The sequence below is a fragment of the Balaenoptera acutorostrata genome, chromosome 11 (genome assembly GCF_949987535.1).
Source record: "Balaenoptera acutorostrata chromosome 11, mBalAcu1.1, whole genome shotgun sequence".
Classification (NCBI taxonomy): domain Eukaryota; kingdom Metazoa; phylum Chordata; class Mammalia; order Artiodactyla; family Balaenopteridae; genus Balaenoptera; species Balaenoptera acutorostrata.
In genome coordinates this window covers 97813260-97834717 of record NC_080074.1, presented here as the reverse complement: position 1 = coordinate 97834717, position 21458 = coordinate 97813260, and the positions used below count along the sequence as shown (strand labels likewise).

Sequence of the window (21458 nt, the reverse complement as noted above, 5' to 3'; positions counted from 1 at the left end):
GGGTTGTGGCCTAGAGCAATTAGGCCGATTTCCTACATTTTAAAAACGTTCCTTACAGTTGGGAAAATAAAAGCTTGTTTAATGACTCTTGATGTCACCCAAACATTCAGGTATGTAATCGAAGGCTCGCTTTCCACAGCTGGTGCTCTGTGTCATTTCGATGGCCTTGACGGAGACTAGGATAAAGAATGGCCACCCCAGGGAGAGACCTCGCTATTCTGCAGATAACATGCTATCATCCAGGCATTTGCTGTAGTGAAGATATTGTTATGGTAAAGCTAGTACTCTCTTATATTTATATGATACCTCATAGTTGACTAATATTAATGTATGGATTAAACTATCTCGTTTAATCGTCACAAGGCCCCTTGCTGTACAGATGGGGAAACAGACTCAGAGGTTAAGGATGGAGTTCGACCAGCAGAACCTTCACTCTGCTTTGGTCTTTTCTCTCCAAGTTCAGTCTGGCCAGGGATGAAGCTGCTGACCAGGAGGTGAAAGCCAACGTGTGTCCGTTAGTAAGCGATTTCCTGACAAACCCAAGGCCAAAGGAAGTAAAAGAACTTCTTTGTTCCCCTCCATTTCTTCCCATGCTGCATGCTGTCTTCTCCTCAACCCCTGCCGCCTTCTACCCCTGTTTCACACCCACCCCCGTCTGCCCACACTGCTTCAGCTGCCTCTGCAGGTTCTGGGGGGCAGGGGGGCTGAAGAACTCTTTGTTTGTGCAGTAAGGGCTTCCTCACAGGAAATTTCCTGTGATGGAAACTCTGGGGAAACTTCCTGTTGGTTAGGACACTGCAGGGGTCTGATAACACGAACCACTTAAACCTCCAAACCTCAGCTGCCCAGGAGGCTGGGAAGGTCCGTCCCCAATTTCTCTAAGTCTAAGAGGGCAAGAAAGTGCAAGTGTACAGAAGCCGCAAGAGTCTCACTTGGGCGGCATTTTCCAGAAGCTCAAACTTATGATCAGCAAGTTCTCCTAGAAGATCAGCCCTCGTAGTTAAAAGGATTGCTTAGATTTCTAAAGAGACTGGTATCTGCGGGGACCTTCTGTCTGGAAGCACTGAGAGGGCTCTGGAACGTGTCTCAAGGTTCTGGGTCTGATTCTTTCAACCCATGTTCAGATACATGCCTATGACTCTTCAATGTTATGGGTTCATGAGTACTACAAACATTTCTTTTCAGCCATCACACAGAGACTGGGAGTTTTAACTGTTCCTTGTCATTGGCAGACACAGTTGACTAGGTATGCGGCATGGTTCTCCTAACACCAAGTGTGAATTGTCTGGGGTATAAACCACACGATAACCAACCTTGAACCATAGCACAAAGTTCTCCGATAGGCTTTATGTTCATTTGACCTGCTCTGGACCTCTGGTGGATTATTTTGTTGTTTGCTATCATTTGGGCAAAGTTAATTATTCCTAACTCATCCCTTGGGATTGAACTGAACTTTGAATGTCTCCAGTGTTGAGAATTCTGTAGGTTCCCTTAGCAACTCTCATAGCCCAGCTCATAGTTTAAAAGCTTGGTCTCCTAATTAGCCTGAATTTTCCCTGGTGACCTGTAGCCTCATTACTACTTGCCCTGCCCTCGTCATATAATAAAAATAATTGACCCCCGTCCTCTTTCTAGCTATTTCCATATGGTTAGACAGTTACTGGAAGGATGTCTCTTAATCACTTGATTTGCCCCAAGCCAAGTTCACTTCTCTACAAGTTTCTTAATAGGTGTTATTTCCTGGTTCAGGGGGTATTGTGGCCTTCCTTTCTTAAATGCCCTAGATTCAGTGGAAGCTTCTATGAGTCCCACCTCCCCAAACTTCTGCCACAAGCTGGGGTTCTTGCTTGCTTGCTTTATAGGAAATGATCATTCCAGCATCAGAGGAAATCAATGAACTGGACTATTTATAGGTGGGGTTTTGTGGTTATATTCGTGCAAATTAGGGAAGCATGAAAGAAATTATAATTAACCAGGAAGAAATTTGTTGGCCGATAAGAAGTCTGCTTGTTAGACTACTCGAAGACAGAGACCGTTGTTTATCTTTGTATACATGATATTTTTCATTTTTTGGCATATAGTGTCAATACATGTTTGTTGAATGAATGAATCATAAAAGTAAAAAGGGAGCAGCGTTTCGGACTTTGTTTCTAGAATGCGTAAAAGTTGTGAATTTTTTCAACTTATCTGTAAGGATAAACGGTCCTCATGAACTGAGTATTGATTTTCGAAATGGTGAATTCTCATTGGTGAGGCTGCATGCGATGTACTTACAAAGGCAAGGAAAAATATCTTTGTGAAAATGCCTTGGGATAAGCTTTAAATATGGAAATGCAAAACAGTGATTTGGTCGGGGGCACTTGGAAAAAGAAGAAGAATAGGGCCTGTTTGCAATGTAACTTACTGTTGGTATTATGTATGATTTCATATTATAGACTGGGATTAACTGGAATATGTTATAAATAGTGACTGTCATTGTTAAACACTAATTAGCACAATTTGTCTACATGAGAATAATTGTCATTTTCAACGTATGCTTACTTTAAAATAGATCACAGTGATGTCACAGTAGCTGTAGACCGAACCAAGATATTATTATTATGTGATGGTCTTCACCAAAATCGTATTAAAGTACCACAGGACTGTCTGCTAGCCTTATCTTTTCCGGAAGTCTAATTAGTGTGTTAGAAGGACCACAGGCTTTGGATTCTCAGAACTAATTTTAGTTCTACTTTTGCTGTTCTATTCATTCTTTCGACAGATAATTTGTCGGGTGACTGCTGTCCACTGTGATGTGCTAGGTATATATCAGTGGCCAAGACAGATGCGGGCCCTGCCTCCATGTTGCTTACAGTGTAGTGGGGGAGACTGATGCTTCCCCAGGAATTAACACCAGCCACGTAGTCCATTTCCCGCACAGCTGTCAGAGTAATCCGCTGTAAAATGGAAATCAAATTGTGTCATTTCACTGCTGCAAAACCTCCACTGGCTTCCAGTTACATTTAGAAATGCTGCGTATGGACTGCCGGGCCCTGTATGATCTGGCCCCGATTAGCCCTGTACACCTCTCCAGTCTCATTCTGTATCACCTTTTGTTCTGCTCATTCCTCTTCAGCCATACTGGTCTTCTTGCTCCTCTTAGAACCCTCTGCCCGTGCTCCCACCTCAGGGCCTTTGCACTTGCTATCTGTCTGCCTGTAAGGCTGTTCCTCCAGTTATTCCCATGGCACAGTCTCTGCTCAAATATCACCTCCTTAGAGAAGCTTCCCTGACAGCTTTATCCATAATGGCATCCCCCTTCGTTCCCCATCCCCTTTACCCTGCACTGTTTTCCTTCATAGCACTTTTCACCACTTGATCTGTCATCTGTTTGTTTTTTTAAATTGGATGGTGACTCTTAGGTGTCTGTTCAAAAAGGCGATTGGCAGTTCTGTGTGCACAGGTGAGGCTTGATGCCTGGCGGGTCCAACTGTAATGGTCCAATTGGATGGAAATCTGGCTGTCTCATGGCAGACTGCAGAAGTCTTTGGGGCAAGTGAGTTTGCCCCCGAAGAAATCCTGTGGTCTCTTGCTTGTGAGGAGCCAAGCTGGGGAGGGGCTTGAGCTTTTATCACTCATTATGCGGATTCCCACTGAATTCCCCTGTGTTTTCAGCCTTGCTCTCTCCTGGACCTTCTCTCATCCTCTGACTCAACCTGATTCCAGCCCGCAAACGTTTTGTCATCTACCAGGAGGAGTAGCTGCTGGGCTGGCGTGACGGGGGAGGAGGGATGGAGTACAGATGCCCACAGCGCCTCCCCTGCTCCCTCCTGCCTTCACAGGCACTTGGCACCTCTAGTTTCTGAGGTCTGGGGGGCGCTCTGTCAGGGAAACCAGCTTGTGTCTTGCTGGCATGTCCCCTCGCAGACAGGTAGGGTTCAGCTGTCCCACTCTGCTAAGTCAGACACCAATTGTCCATCTGTTTTCCATCTCTAAGATGTTGCATACCCCTCTCAACTACCATTGTTGCTTCTCCCATTCTGTCTCTTCACGGGTTCGTACCTTTTTTATGCTTCTGCTGCAGTTTAGTGGGACCTTGGACAGGGGCAGGGATGGACACAGGTATGACTCGGATAGTTACACTGGAGGGTAAGTGTATCAGTGCAGCCCTGCAGGAGCTTTGAAAGCACAGAGCATGGGAACTTGGCCTAGTCCACAGCATACGTTTAGGAGGAGACTTAAAAGCTTAGCAGGAGTTAATCGGGTAGAGGAGGCGGGATTATTTCTGGGAAGGGGAGCAGGGTGTGTGAAAGCCCTGAGCCCAGAAGAGGATTTGGTCTTCAAGGAATAGAAAGACCAGCCAACTGACATTTGGTGGATTTGCCGTGGGAAACGAGATTGACACGTTACAGAACTGCGAGGGGTGAGGATGGTGAGGGAGAGTGAGGCAACGTCATGTTAAAGATTTTGGTCTTTGTCCTACAAGCAGTGAGTAACCATGACTGTGTTACCTGAGTAACCTTAGACCTCGCAAAATCTTGCTTCTTCTCTTGCAAACCAGACACTTTACCTCACAGAGTTATGAGCATTAAATGATATCATGTATTTACTGTTCTACTGAGGGGCTGCAGTGATCTTTTGGGACAATGACGAGTTGCTGTAGCCCCTCAGTAGAGCAGTATAATCAAGATAGCAGGTTGACGAATAATCTTTGAAATCAAGTAAGTGAAAGGTATAAAGTAAGAAACAATTGAGAGGCATCATTCTGGGACCCAAAAGTCTAATAAAAAGGAAGTTTCTGTTGTCCACACCTCAGACGAAGGTAGACTTGGAAGATGGTGGAAAGGTTAAAGGGTAAGAATTTTATGGTATTCCAGTTATACTGCAAAACAAATACTGCAGGAAGATTGATTAAGAAGCTTACCAATTAAAGAGAAAGACAGATACCATATGATGCCACCTGTATGTGGAATCTAAAATAAAATCACAAATGAAGTTATCTACGAAACATACAGGGACTTCCCTGGTGGCACAGTGGTTAGGAATCCACCTGCCAATGCAGGGGACACGGGTTCGACCCCTGGTCCGGGAAGGTCCCACATGCCACGGAGCAACTAAGCCCGTGCACCACAACTACTGAGCCTGCACTCTAGAGCCCGCGAGCCACAACTACTGAGCCCACGTCCCACAACTACTGAAGCCCGTGTGCCTAGAGCCTGTGCTCCGCAGCAAGAGAAGCCACTGCAGTGAGAAACCCACGCACCACGACAAAGAGTAGCCTCAGCTCGCCGCAACTAGAGAAAAGCCTGTGCACAGCAATGAAGACCCAACACAGCCAAAAATAAATAAATTTATTTATTTATTTATTTATTTATTTATTTATTTATTTATTTATTAAAAAAAAAAAAACAGGCTCACAGACATAGAGAACAGACTTGTGGTTGCCAACGGGGAGGAGAGGTGGGGGAGGGAAGGATTGGGAGTTTGGGATTAGCAGATGTAAACTGTTATATAGAGGATGGATAAACAACAAGGTCCTACTGTATAACACAGGGAACTATATTCAATATCCTGTGATAAACCATAATGGAAAAGAATATGAAAAAGAATATATACGTATGTATAACTGAGTCACTTTGCTGTACAGCAAAAATTAACTCAACGTTGTAAATCACTATACTTCAATTAAATACATTTTAAAAAAAGAGAAGTTTATCAATTTGTAGTTGGGAACTATTAGGGAAGCAGACACCAAAGAAAGATGGGTAGCTCTATACCCCTTTGTCCTGGGCAATCAGCGTAAGTTGATAATGAAGCAGTCATCCTAGGTTTTCGTGTAAAAAAGTTTCCTAACAATGCGCCTGGCAACATGCTAAATGCTATAGACAACAGACAGTAAAATATTAAAGTGGAGGCCCTTGTCCTCAAGGAACTTTTAAGCTTTAATATATTTTTATTTGAGTTGTAAGATAATTGCTATTTTTAAGAATTGGCCAAAGAGTTGCACTTTCAGTGCAGGGATGAAGTTCAGGCCTCTGAACTTCAGGGCACACGTGCGTGGTGTTCATTCTTCCGGCACCAAAGGAGCTGATGAGCTCAACTCTAGGAGCTCATCCTTTGAGCCCGGGAATCAGCCTTCACTCAAGACCTGACATCTCTGAACATGCTGAATATTCCTTAAAGGAAAACAGTGACTTTTAATAGTCATTTGGTGGCGTCCCTCCCCATTCAAGTCAACAAGCAGAATTGTCACATCGACGCATGGTCTTGGTTTTGCTAGAATTCTTTCTGGGTTTTAAAGATGCAGGCAGAGTCCGAGGCCCACCAGTTTCAAATCTCCAGGTAAGCTTAGGCTGTGAAGTTATCTATAAATAGGCAATCTGGTTCTCATGCAACTGCTGTAATTGTGTGGCTTTTTACAGCTCAGTAGGAATTACTTGCAGTTGTAAATTGTGGTAGAAACAGGCATCTACTCAGTTTTGATCTTAAAGAATTTCAAAGAAACTAAATGCACATTGGAGAGTAGGTAGATTTTGATAGTACATTTCAAACATCACTTTTTATGAAGCACATGCAGGAGTGTGTAGTAGTAGGGAAAATTGGTAGAGTGAAGAAAAGTACAGATTCACAGGGGCTTTCAAGGAACACGTGCGTGGCCAGGCTTCCGCTTAGGAAACAGTGGCTCTGGGCTGGGGTCGCTTAAGTTTGCAGGGCTCGTTAGTCATGAGCCAGGTGGGGCCTGAGGCTATCAGGTTGACAGCTGTGCTGTGAAACCTCAGAAATGAAAGTTTTTTCATTTCTGAGCCTGTCTGAAAGGTGGATGAGAAAGAAAAAAATAGTCTCATAATAAAATAATATGTAAAGACTAAGCAAATAATCCACTTTAGGTTTTACTCACTGCCAGGCAGGAACATATATTTAAAGAGGGGAGCTTTACCTGCATGTATCTATGTAAACTAGTCACCTTCCCAGTGAAACATGATGCATCTGGCCAGAGGTGCCTTTGATACTAGAGCAATTGCTGTTTGATTGGATTCACAGATTTTATTTCCTTTTGGGAACAGAAGAATGATAGGTGGTATCCTATCACCTTTACTCTTGCCCCAAGAAGTTTTGCAAAAATAGGAATTACTTCTTGAACCAGTTATTTGACCAAAGGTACCTTAGCACATTCTTCTTAAGTAATAGGAGCATATATTTTTCTCTTTCCTACCCTGCAGCCCCCTTCCCCAGTGATCATCAGCAATATACCCACCCATAAATCAGTGAAAGGATCATGAAAGAGAAACATAAAATTCACTTGAAAAAGAATACCTACAAGACATTCCTAGAATTTTCAGAACAAACCATTTCTTTTGTCAACAAAGTTTTCAAACATTGGGCGGCAAGGGCGGCGTACGTAGCTTAGTCCAAAATCTCAGCTATGGGCTTGGACCCCACAAACCATTGTTGCCATGCAAGCAACTCTAGCTTTAACGTGAATTTTGTATTTTTCTCCACAATTGTGGCCACACCACTTCCATCCATCCACCACCCATTTCCTCCATAGGATACAATAAGAAGAAAAAAGTACCTGACAAGGTATCCTAGAAAACTACGTTGAAGGGGATGGTACCAGGCAACAAAGCACTAAGAGAAAAATAGTAAAAGGCAGTAGGTGTGATATTGTGATTTATAGTAAGAAATAAGTATTTGGTCTTCATCCCCATTTCTGGCACAGACCTAAAACCCTTGGAATTTCCTAAGTGCCCAAAGTGGCACAGTTATCTTTTGTTATGTTAATGAGGTGACTTTTGGAGGCACCTGAGGATGCAGGCAGGTTGCCAGGGGAACCAGTCATGTGATTAGAGGGTTGGAACTTTCAGTCCCACCCCACTGACCCCCGGGGAGGGGAGAGAGGCTGGAGGTTGAATCAGTCACTGATGACCAATGATTTAATCAATCATGCCTATGTAATAAAGCCTCCATAAAAATCCAGAAGGACTGGATTCAGAGATGGTCTGGGATGGTGACCATGTGGAGGTACTGGGAGAATGGTGAGCTGGAAGAGGACATGGAAGATCCCGCCCTTTGCCCACACCTTGCCCTCTGTACCTCTTCCATTTGGCTGTTCCTGAGTTATAATATCCTTTTATAATAAATCAGTGATCTAGTAAGTAAAATGTTTCTTGAGTTCTGTGAGCTGCTATAGCATATTAATCGAACCCAAGGAAGGAGGAAGTGGTGGGAACTTCTGATTTATTTTTTGTTGGTTAGAAGCACGGGTGTCAGTGTGGCCTTGCGTCTGGCGTCTGAAGTTGTGGGAGAGGGAGGCAGTCCTGTGAGACTGAGCCCTCAACCTGTGGAATCGGATGCTTTCTCCAGGGAGATAGTGTCAGAATTGCTGAATTGTAGGACACTATGCTGGTGTCTGAGAATTGCTTGGTGTTGTGTGGGAAGTGCCCTGCCCGCCCCCAAACAAACCCCACACATTGGAATTGGGTCACGGAACCCAAAAGGTGTACCTAGGAAAAATAAAGGAGTGCTTGGAAGAGGAAGGATGAGTAGACAAATGTGACTTCAGGGAATCAGGGATACCTGGACGACCTATTTATAATGATAGGAAGTGGGAAGAAGGAAAGGATAAGAAAGAGAAAAGGGTACAGTAAGACATAGCGAAGGAAAGACACAAAATGAATATAGGAAAGAACCTGAAGAGATGTGAAGGAAAAGGAGAAAAGAAGATGTAGAGGGGAGGAATGAAAATATACAAGTAAAACAGGAGAAGTGCTTACTCAACTATTGACTTTCTGTTCTAAGAAGAGGAGAATGATATGGATAATCCAAAATAATGGGTCATTTCCAAACCATCATTATGTTTTGACTCAGTGTACATTTTTATAATTTCATTGAACTATATATTTGTCTGTGTGTGTATTTTTAAATTTTTAAATAGAACAGAGAAGCCACGAGATGCATGGTTGATTAAGTAGCACCAGCTCCTTATCTTCAGTTTGTGCCTTCCTGCATCCTCCTTTGGGAGGGATCAGTGTCTGCAGATGTCCCTTAGGCTATAATGAGGCCATATCCCCACCCACGCTCCGTAAAACTCATCTCAGGAATCTGGGGAAGGAATAGAGCATTTTACTTCAAGACTTCTGTGAGCTGACCCTGAGCATGGGTCATGAACCCCAACCCCCTTTTCTCCTGAGTCCTTCTGGGCTATGATGCTTCAGAGTGAGAATTCACAGAGGGGTTGAGGGGGCCACAATAGCACCAAGTTTCAAATAGAAAACCCCTGAATATAAACCCATGAGGAAAAACATGTCTTTACTCCAGAAAGAGCGCAGACTAATAATTCAAATGCATTTTTGAAGACCTAGAAAGAGCTGGGTGTAGGTATGGGGGGAGGGGTGAAGGGGGTGCATGTGTGAGTATCTGTGTCTTTGTCAGAGGCCCTACAGCTCAGAATCAAGCATCTGTGTGCCACAATCCATGGTTTCTTTCAAAATTTACGTGTGAATTAGTATAAGAGAAGCCATACTAAAACAAAAATACCTGTTGTGTCTTGAGGTTCCAGTTGGCAAGAACCAATCTAAAACATGGATGCCTGTCAACATTAGCAAGAGCCACATATCCGATTTTACTCTGTTTCTGATTAGGATTAACCTGGAAAGCTGAATTGGGTCCATCTTTAATAATAACCTACACCTTCTGGAAGATTCAAACTTACTGTTTTCTTTTTTCTTCGCTGCTGCTTTTATAGCTTTAGAGTAGGATTCCTGGGCTTAGATGGACATTCCAGGTCATCTGGTCTACCCCTGCCCGGTATGGGTATTCCACCTGTGGCTTCATTGGGTGATGACCATCCACCTTCTGCCTGGACACTTCTGAGAGTGGGACCTCAGTGTCTCACAGGCAGTCTTGCCATTTTGAAGCAATGCCAACAGTCAGAAAGTTCTTTAAACTCTTAGTTGCATGACATTTATTAAAGCAAGTCTCATACCACCGCACATAGCAGTGGTACGGCAAATAATTGGTCCTCTATGTTTTTTTCTTCTCTGCTCGTCACCCAGATACTGTTTATAACAGGATCTCAACCTCAACCAATCTTTTACTTCACACTCTGGTGGTATCTAGATTACGGGACTCCTTTAGAATCTTAACTAAAAATTGAGAAATCCTCTGTTTCCATAAATATAATGCTTGGCAGACGATAGGAAAAGGAAAGACGGTTTAGCAAAGGCTGGTGATAATTCCAAGAAGCAGTGTCTTTTGGAACATTCCATGGTGACCCTGCCACTGTAGTTATCTGCTTATCTGTCTGCCTTCAGAGTTTCCATAAAAGACTTGCTGCCTTCAGAATACTTCCTGGCCCTTCCTTTAGTGCCTGGATTTCTACTCTTAGCATTTTACCCCTTGAACGTGGATTTTTGTTTAAAAAAGCCCATAGACTAGGGAGATGGCTCATTAAGCACTGGGTGGTCATTTCACTAGAACATTAATCATTTTTAGATCTCTTCCTGGAAGTGTGTTTTAATGGATGGGGGGATGTGTACATCACTAGACACAGGTTTGGGGGAGGGGGAGGATGGGAAGGGAGGAAAGAAGAAAAGAAGGGTGACATTTCTGAGTGCCTGCTGAGGACCCAGCACTTTCACACGTGTAATTTTCACAGCAATCTCTGTGAGTTGAGATCTACTTTTTACAGATGAGGAAATGAAGACAGGAGATGAAGTGTCCTGCCCAGGTCATAGGCTAGTCAGGGACAGGGCTGGAACTTAAACCAGAGCTGCCTGACGCAAAGCCTGTGCTTCTCCTTATTCCATGATACCTTGTGCTGTCATTGAAAGGAAAAAGGCAAAGAAGTGGGGAGCCGAGATGGAATTTGCCTGCTTCAGAATTTTGCATGAGGCTGACCTTGTCTAAAAGCATCACTTTGAAATCAGATGCACGTGGCAGTAAAAATGTCCTAATGCTGACTGATTCCAAGCCTTGGCTTTACCTAAAATTTATATAACACTGTAAAATGTTTTATGTGGAATGAGGTATTTGTTCATCAGGGACCTTTCTCCACTTGATCAGAGTACCGTTTATCATTTCCTTATTCATTATCATAGCTGGTGTCCCCATTTTGGAGAAATGGACAGTATTCACACTCCTCATGTGAATCTTGCACAAATCTTGCCTGATTACCAGAAGGCTGGTGACAATCAGCTCTGAGGTCCCCTCCACCTCTAATTCCTTGCAATATTTTGCTGCGTGCTCTCAGACTCAGTCGCAGTAAGCAGACTGCCTATTTTCTGCACAAGTCCCTTAGGGGAGGATACGGGAATAATTCTCAGGTACCCACCACATTAGTCACAGCCAGCAATGCAGCAAACCTCCTGTAACTCCCCTGTCACTGACACTCACTCACCTGAGGACACTTAATGCTTGTCTGGGATTATTTCGTGCCCCTCACTCCTGCACTTTTGGGAGAGCGCTGGGGAAACACGGTCTCTGGTGAATTTCCCTGTTTCCCTGACACAGGCCAGCATCAGGCTTTGAGAGGCAGGTCTGTTCCACCCCGCTCGGTATTCTTTCACAGCAACCACAAAACCACGCTTTCTCTATTAAGTACACATTCCTAGGACTATAACAAAAGGCTTCTGTGAGCCCTAGAGCAGCAGGGGAGGGTACCACACGAAGGGCCGAAGATTTAAAGGGATTCATTTCTTCCTTGCTAGAGACCGTATTGTGTTTGAATGCAGTTCGGAATCTGCTTCTCCACCACAAGGGGAAATAGAAATCTGCCCTAAAGCTGCACAGGGACCCCGACTGGTCTTTATCCTTATCACTTAGTGATTCCCTGCCACGCAGTTGAGCGGCGGGGCTCCCTGACATTCATGAGGCCCCAGGAAGCCCGGGGTGAATGTCCTCCCTTTGCTGAGTGGCTACCCAGCCAGGCCAGTTCTGTCCCGCCAGAGCCACAGCTAAGCTGCCCTCCCGGGATGGTGAGATTCATTGTGTTAGACGAGATACAGGAAATCAGAAATTTCCATCCTCCCCAGGCAGGGAGAACTGAATTCTACAGAGAAAGTGGCGAGTATTGAATAGAAAGTGTCCTCCCCTCCCCTTCTCTCTGCAGCCCACCCCCAGGGCACCCCGTCCCGCTGTCTTGCATTGGGGGGAAACCTTCCCTGCCTGGTAGTGCCATGGGCTTGGCCATGCTGCCACGCTCTTGCTTTTTCAGTAGCAGAGTTAACGTGGCCATGACTCAGAATGATGGGACCCCAGACGCTAAGGAAGTGAACTAAGTTATTTTCGGCTCACAGTGGACTCGTAGTCAACAGAATAGGTTTCGTGTTCTAATGAAACAGCGCAGAAACTCTGTCCTTGGTGGCTAAGTGGCGTGTGGTGTGACTCTGACTCTCTCTCTCTCCCCCTCCCTCTCTCCTTCATTCCCTGCTCTCTCTCTCTTTCTTCAAGTCAGAGCTGAGAACTCTAATTCCAGTCCAAATTCCTTTAAGCAAAGGGTCCTTCTGAACATGACCTTAAAAGATTTCTTCTTGTGATGTGCCCATCCCGAGCTGCATGTTGTTCCTTGGATTTAGGAAAGCCTGGAGAAATCTTCCACTCCATTTAAGGAGAGCCTGTATGGTTAGTGGATAGGGCCTTGGGCACAGAATGAACCAGTTACAATTATACAGCACCTTTCTTCCAGGGAGTACCAAGCACTTCCTTGTAAATCCTGTTCTATTCTCACAGAGCATGAGTTATTTCCTAGAAGTGATTTAGGCTCTTTTGGAAAATGTATTGATTCTCTTAACCATCATGAACCCAGTTACAGTAAAACCTCTATTATCTGATCTTCTGTGACTTCGTAAAGCTATTATTAACTGGCACATTATATATTTCACCAGTACAATGACAGCTGATATTTATAATAGTGACCCTGAACTTCTGTAAGATCCTGCATTACCCACTCAGGAATCAAAGAAAATGAAATTGTATTCAATAGAGTTTGTTATGTTGTATCTATTTTATTATATTCACATCTTTTTTTAAGGGAATCCAAGTCCACCATGAATTCCCAGAGTAGTACCAATTTTAAATATTTTATCCTTTCCTGGCATTATAAACCAAACCTTGTAAAAAAAAAAAAAAAAAAAAAAAGATTTCAATATTTTGGGTTCAAGCTACAGGTGATGACAGCTCAAACCTGACCAGGAAACAAAATTTCTTTTTCAGAGCAGGTATAGCAGATATGAAATATCATAAATATTGTCACCCAAGTATGGGAGAGATCATCCTAAACTGTCCCCACCATTACTATCTGATATCTTAGTCCATCTCTGCTAGGTGTTCTGAGTCGTGCCAGGGTTTGACACCATCATTCAGAGACTGACAGTAGTTTTGCCTCCACGTCACAATGGCTCAGATCCATGGCCCTCCTTCTTGAGCTCTGCACCTCTCTCTCCGGCTTTTGTTGTGAGATGTGGTTTGTATCATTTTCCTTGAAGGAAACCTTATATAGAAAGGCAAGTGCGATAAACAATGAGGAGACTTTAAGAAATTAGAATTCTACAAGCATCTAGGAAAGGGGTTAATAATGACGAAAGGCACCCCAGGGGGGCTTCCCTGGTGGCGCAGTGGTTAAGAATCCGCCTGCCAATGCAAGGGACACGGGTTCGAGCCCTGGTCCGGGAAGATCCCACATGCCACGGAGCAACTAGGCCTGTGCGCCACAACTACTGAGCCTGCGCTCTAGAGCCCGTGAGCCACAACTACTGAGCCCGCGTGCCACAACTACTGAAGCCCGCACGCCTAGAACCCATGCTCCACAACAAGAGAAGCCACCGCAATGAGAAGCCCGTGCACCGCAACGAAGAGTAGCCCCCACTTACAACAATGAAGACCCAGTGCAGCCAAAAATAAATAAATAAAATAAATAAATTTATTAAAAAAAAAAAAGGCACCCCAGGGGAAGAGATGTGAGCGGAGTGGCGCTCCCCCACTACCTCTGCCTTGCACCCAGCATGATGCCGACTGCCACCAGGGTAGCCCTGGCATAGGGGCGGGGACCTGGCTGCTGTTTCTGCAGGTTCAGCTCAGAAAGCTGGGAGCTGGCACTGAACGAGATCTAAGGCAGAAGGAAACAGAGGCCCTAAAGCAACAGGAAAGGATGTACCCCACTCACCTGTGGTCCAGCAGTTCACACACTTGGCTGGAGAAGTCGAAGCATACCGCGAATAGGGTATCTGCTTATCGTTGAATGCAGCCATATCGTAATGTTGAAGGACCTTCATGTCCATTGCCTCGTGTGATCTCACAACAGCCCTGCAAGGTAGGCATGATAGAAAGAGTCACTCCCGTGTTACAGAGGAGAAAACATTTTCAAAGGCAGTGATGCCTTAGCTAAGTCCTATCCAAACAAGGAAGGTGACAAAGCCAGGACCAAAGCACAAGGCTTCTGATTCCTTATCCACAATTCCCTGATGCCCATAATCCCCTGATAGAATAGGGTCACCCTTTAAGGTGACTGGTTCCCCAGGGCCTGGTTGTAAACAGGTGGATGAGTGTGGAGAGTACCTTTGAGGACACTGACCCACAGGGCCACCTCTACTTTCAGAGTTCAGTGTATGAGACGAACTCTGGACCAAGAGCCTGAGTCCTCACTTCTAATCCTGGCCCTAACCTTGAACTAGTTGGGCGACTTAGAGCAAGCCAGTAGGCCTCCTTCCCTTCTGCATGCCCAGCTGGAAATAAGAACAATAATGTCTGTACCACTGACCCACCTGGCTGTTGTGAAGGCCAAATGAGGTGTAGCCTTTGAAAGCCCTTTGTTGCCACATGTAAGCTAACGTCTCCATTTCCCATGATTTGACTCAGAGGAAAAGGGCATCCAGGTAAAGGGTGTGATGACTTAGGTTTGAGGGTATTTGTGGACAGGATGCAACAAACAGATTCATTTGACTGGGGGCAGAGAACAGTGTTCTGGGTATAGTAGAAATGCCTGGAACCGGCAATCGTTGTAGGATTTGAAACTCAAAAATTATGCAAAAGGCAGTTCCATCACAGTTTTGTTTGTTTGTTTTTTGCACTATTCACCACCTCTGAGGATGACATGAGACATGTCTAATCCTTCCTGGGGTGGTAATTTATAAAAGACTTCACCAAGAAGGTGACCCTTGAGAAATCTTAGCATATTTTGAAGCATGCATGGTTCGCTCGGCCAAAAGCAGCAGCCCATCCCAGGCAGAGGGGCTGGCCTGCACAAAGGCCAGAGAATGTGGCGCCTCTGGGAATCCACGCGACATGGTGAGTTAGGCAGGGGCTGAGGAGGCCCGGGGAAGCTTCTGAAAATGTTTAAGCAAAGCAGTAACACAGCTCTGTCTCAAAGTCAGTGCTCAGCTACCTGACCCTTTTAGTTTTATTGGATAGAGGGCAGATCTCAAGGTGTGCAGAGACTAATGGACAGGGCACCTGAAGTCTTTCCGGCTTCCCTGGCCCCTCTCTCCATGAACCCACACTCAGCCATCTTCCTCTGTCTAAGCCAAAGGATGCAGGGGTGCCAGGGAGCCCCGAGCTTGGTAAGGAAGGGTGGAAAGGAGTCGGTCAGCTGGAGGGTCCATACCACAGTGGATAATTTGCTAGCCTTAAGTCACTCAGATTAAACCATCTCCTGCTTTTCCTTGATATTTCTCTGGAGCAAATGGAAACTTTAATCAGACACCAACTTCTTTCCATCCTTCCATTGGACGCACAGCCCACACAGAATTCAGACGTTCAAAGTCCCCAGCCATGGGTAGCGTGTGCTGTTAGGGTTATACGCTCCAGGCTTTCGAACCACCTGGTGATGTGCTGTCAACTGGGGTTGTGGGGATCTGAACTCGGGAGTCAGGCAGTCTGGGCTCTGAGTCCTGGGCCCACCACTCAACTGGGCACAGGATCTTTGTAAGTCATTTAACCCCTCTGCCCGTGTCTGCATTTTCTCATCTGAAAAAAAATGAGGACAGTAACATCCACCTTCCAGAGCTGCTGTAAGGATCAAACAGATAGAGCCTCCAAAGCACCAGGTATATAGTAAAATCTCAGTGTGTGCTTTTCCTTTCCATGCCAGAAGTTTTCAGTAATTATTCTCTTAGAAGCAAACAGAACAGACCCTGCATGCGTGTGATGCCCTCACCTCTGCCATATTGTATTATGGAAGCCAGAAAAATAGGAGTTAATGATGCAGTACATCCGAAAGGAAAATGTCTCTACGATACCAAGCGAGGAGAACTTAGGAAGCAAGAAGAGCCAATGAATAACTCAACTGATTAGGGCCCAAAATGTCCTATACACTGGCCTAATGTTATAACCCCCAGGTCTAATTTCTAGCTCAATGCCTACCCAGCCAATAGTAGGATTTTCTAGCCAGAAAGACAGCACTCATAGGGTATATTCAATTTTAATACACAGATCATTATTACTTGTCAGAAAGGCTTCTCGCTCTTTCCGTGGCCACAAAAGGCACAGCTCAGCCTGGCACCATGCCAAGTCAAGTGCATGAACACAACCAGGGTGGCTTCCATGGTGGAGAGGGTGGTACGACCTCAAACACAAGTAAGCTTGCGTTCGGAGCTTATTGCCCAGTGGGGAAGAAGCATAAGCACGGATAAACCTAATTTAACACAGCTTCTGGAAGTCCTGTCTACAGCTTCAGAGTGCTCTGGAAGCAAAAAGACAGGAGAAAAGACATTTTTGGAAGAAGGCATCAGGGGAAAGAATGACTTTAGTGCCAGGCCTTAAAGGAGAGGTGAGTTCCAGCAGGGAAAGCCGGAGGGAAAGCAGGGTCGGGTCAGAAGCAGCAAGCCCATGAGCAGAGGGGCGCAGGGAGTGGCCGGACCAGGGCAGGGAGGAGAGAATGTCAGGTGAAAGGTCTTGGGTGGGAGCCAAGTTAGGGTGCTGAACGCCTTTGTAAAGAGCGTGATTTTATTCTGTGTGTATTTGATGGGGAGCCTTGAAGGTGTTTAATCAAAGAAGCAATGGGGATGGTCCTTGAGGAGGATTTCTCTGGGAATACTGTATAGTCTCGCGGCATATTTGTTGTAGTTTTGGTTTTATACCAATTGCAATCTGGAGCTTGATGTCTCTGAGCCTACAGTCTGCATTTCCAGAAAAGACTGGGTCGGGGTGTTTCCTCCACTGGATGCTGCTCTTTGAGCCTTAGACTGTCCCCAGTCAGTGCTCTCCCATTCCCTGCGGCTGATGTGGGCTCAGGCCCCACAGTTCCTAACCTGCAACCCCTCCCCCTTCCCCCTCCCCCTTTCCCTTCCCCCCCAGTGCCCCAGCTTGTCTGCACTCCGGCCCAGCTCACTGCTCACTCCAGTCACAGCGTGAGAAGTCTCCCCTCGCTGCACGCAGGGCACTTTCCCCCGAGCTCAGCTCCTGTGCCCCAGCCTCCGCAGTTGGGGATCCTCTCCCTTCTCTTCTCTCAGCCTCTTTCTCATTTGCATCTCGTTCCCCGGTCCCTTCCGTCTTGAAAGAAATCTGCCTGGATTGGACATCACTCTTCGCCACCACCCCATCTCTTTTTTCCCCTTCCCAGCCAAGTTTGTGAAAGGATTATCTACCTATACTCCTCATTTCCTCACCTCCCATGCCTGCCTCAACCCACCGCGAGCTGGTTTCCACCCCCATTACACCTCCGCTCTGGCTAGAATCACCTGATGCTAAATGCACTGGACATGCCTTGGCCCTCCTTATCTTGCCTCTCGTCATGAGTCTACCTCCTGAGACTCCCTCTGTCTTGGCCTGCAAGGAGGTGCCACTCTCCCCTGGCTTGTCTCCTGATGCCCCTTCAAGGGTACACCTTTTTTAAAACAGTTCGCTCCTTAAATGTTTTCCTTAAATCTCATCTACTCCAGTAGCTTCAAGAATCACCAGTAGGATGATGACTCCCAAATATCTTTTAGATCTCACCTAGATTTTTCTCTTAAGTACCAGATGCATGTATACAACTGTGTGGGACTGCAGCTCTCCACCTCGCTAGCCCACAGTCACCTCACGTGAAACAAAATACGCTTTGTCCCCATCAGTCCTCTGCAGCCTGGGATGGATGGACGCCACTGTCTGGTGGCAGGAATCAGAAGCCTGGATTTTGTTGTTGACTGCCTCCTCCACACTGAGCTCATCTCCAGGTTCTGACAGTTCTACCTCCATGATATCCTGAGCCCATTCTTTCTCCGTTCCTTCTGCTTTGGTTCAGGCTAACGTTATCTGTCATCTCCATTTCTACAACAGCCTTCAGACTGATCTTGTACCAGTCTGGCCCTGTTCTAATTCATCCTCCACTCTGCAGCTGGAGTGACCATTGGAAAACAAGATCTGATTATGTTACTCCCTTGTTTAAAATCCTTCAGTGACTCCAAGCAGCCTTAGGATAAAGTCTAAACTCCTTAGTACAACAGGCCCTTTCTAAAAATGGCTAACATTTATCAAGTGCCTCATCAATGCCAGGCACTGTTCTAAGAGCGTTACACACGTCTCAACATTCTGAGTGCTCACAAGTCCCCTATGTGCATCCTGTTACTACCCCAGTTTTACAGTTGAGGAAACTGTGTGATCTTGCCCAACATCACACAGTAAGTTGGGGAGCCAAGATTTAAACCCACACTGTGATACACCATCTTTTCTTCACAGGGCATAGCTTCTCATTCATTCAAAAATATTAAGCACCTGCAATGTGCCAGAAACTGCTTGAAGCATCGGGGATATAGCAGTAATTAGAACAGTTCTTTCACTGCTATCTTAGATTCTTGTAACTAATTACAGTAAAGATCAAAATATGTTTAATCAGGAGTCTACCTTGGAGTCATAACAAAGGAGTTTTGCAAGCATATTCAGAGACTGGATGTCAAGATAAAATAACTTTAATGATAGTAATATTTGCTTCATTTAGTTTTCCAGAGTATAAAATTGCATTTAAAAGATTTTTAAATGAGCATATTCTTCAATCCAGTGAACACCAAAAAGATAAATAGCAAAGCAGGTTGAAAAAAATCCGTTTACATTCTAGTGAATAAAATGAATAGTAAACAAGATAAATAGTAAAATATATAGATTTGATAGTGATAAGTGCTATGGAGAAAATAAAGCAGGAAAGATGATAAGGAAGAGTGAGAAAACAGACATTTGTAGTTTTATATGGAATGTCTGGGGAGGACTCGAAGGAAGTGGGGATGTCTGGGAGAAGAATACTCCAGCTAAACGCACAGCAAGTACAAAGGCCCTGAGGTAGGAGTGTGCCTGGTATGTGTGAGGAAAAGCAAAGAGGTCAGGGTGGGTAGAGCAGAATGAGGGAGGGGAAAGGTGGGAGGAAGCGGGCTTAGACAGGGGTTAGATCATGTGGAGCCCAAAGGTCATTTTAAGGATTTTGAGCGTAACTCTCCTTGAGAGGGGGGCCACTGGGGGATTTCGAGCAGAGGAGTGACATGTTTTAAATGGATCCTTCTGGCTGGTATATTGAGAATGGACTGTAGAGGAACAAGGGTGGAAGCTGGGGGACGGTTTAGGCACCAGTAACAATGATCCAGGTGAGAGGTGATGGTGGGTGGCACTAAAGTGGCAGCAGTGGAGGTGACAAGAGTGGTCAGATTCTGGATACATTTTTTTTTTAATATTTATTTATTTATTTGGCTGCACCAGGTCTTAGTAGTGGCACGCGGGATCTTTGTTGTGGCATGCGGGATCTTTACTTGCAGCATGCGGGATCTAGCTCCCTAACCAGGGATCGAACCCAGGCCCCCTGCATTGGGAGTGCGGAGTCCTAACCACTGGACCACCAGAGAAAACCCAGATTCTGGATACATTTTGAAGGCAAAGCCAACGGCACTTGGTGCCGGATTGGATGGCTGCAAGGTGTGGGGCGTAGGCGACAGGAAGAAGAGACCTGGCATTCTCTGAGACGGGAAAGACTGGGTACAGCAGATTTAGATGGGGGACAGCAAGAGGGCAGGTTGGGACATATTAAGTCTAACATGCCCGTTAGGCATCAACGTGGAGCTGCTCTATTGCTCCCTCCCCTCATTTAAACACACATTCACGAACATCTCGTGTTTTGTCCCACTGAACTACTCAGTTTCCCAAACTGGCTTTGCTCTCTCACATGTCCGGGTTCTTGTATCCACCGTTCCCTCTGCCAGGAAAGCTGTCACCTGATCCTTCAGTTCAGTAAGTCTTCCCCAGTCTTGCACTAATGCACAGACTTGTCAATGTCTCCTTACATTCCTTTCTTCCTACCAGCATCCGTGTGTCATTCACCTCGGTGTACCCCGCACCTGACACGAGATGCAGTGCACGGGGGGTCGCCTAATTTGTTAGATGGCTGGGTGAGTGGAGGAATAGGGGGACAGATGGACAGAGGAGCCCTCAGCACAGTTAGACAAACTGTGTTTTAATGGGAATGATGGGAATTCCCCTGGAACAGCGCCAGGTGACATCGCCCCAGACTGAAATGAAAGAAACAGCAGATGTCAGGAAGTTTCTGTGTTAATCCTGACATCTGCGTTAGAACACTCCAGCGTGGGTCCCTCTTTCCCGCACTCTCCCCACCCTCCTACCCCGGTCCTGAGTCCCGATCTCATTAATCGCAAGCCTCAATGAACATATACCCTCCACTTTACACAGCCAGGTCTGTAGGGGAGATTTTGTTATGAAACCGGAAGAGTGTTTAACCTGACGACGGGCCGCGAGCCTGCTTCCCGCGGGCCCCGGCTCTGCCGAAACCATCAGGCCTCATTATTTAGGAAGCTGCCTCGGCCAGGCATCACTAATTTGGGCATCACTAGTTCAGATGCCTATTCATGCAAATGAGCAATGACTGCAAAGTGCTTTGGTCAGTGAATTGCAAGCAGACACAAGAGAAGGGGGTGAAGTAAAGGGAAGGCGCTGGAACATTTGAGCTTTGTTTCCTTTCCCGAAAGGACAGTCATTGCTTCCTGGAAGCGGCATTTGGCAACAGGCACGGAGAAAGGGAAAGATTTATTCTCCTTTGCCAAAGCTTGACAGTTCAGCTTGAGTATCTCAAATCGATACATTTCTTGCAAAGTTTCCAAGGGCTGCATTAAAAAAGCCATTTTTAAAAATGATCATTTCTGTGGCTGCAGCCTCTGATGAGACCTGCCTGTCGGGGTTGAGTCGGGTCTTCTAAACCGACCAAACCCTAACGAGAAAGAAAGTTTTTCAAAAGCATGAAAGCTAAGTGAGAGCTGGCGGCAAACCGGCCACACCTGCAGAGCCTCTGGCATCCCACGGCTCGTTGCTTTGTGGGGCTCCTTCTGAGATGAACAGATGACTTGCTCCTTCTCGGGCTTCTGTGGGAAATCTGTGACGGACACAGAAATCCATCTTTCTTTGAGCTGCAGTTTGTCACGGAGCCGGGGGAAGACTCATTTGGGGAGATCTTCACCATTATCTAGGACTTCTGAGATGTCTGGCCTGCAGGCTGAGTCACTCAGATCTTTGTGAATTTT

The 21458-nt window shown here is 45.6% G+C and overlaps 1 protein-coding gene across 4 annotated transcripts in view; it reads left to right on the top strand.

The window, feature by feature from the left end:
* ETV6 (ETS variant transcription factor 6) overlaps positions 1-21458 on the top strand; it is a 240232-nt gene that overhangs the window by 154082 nt on the left and 64692 nt on the right. The gene's annotated exons all lie outside the window — the stretch shown is intronic.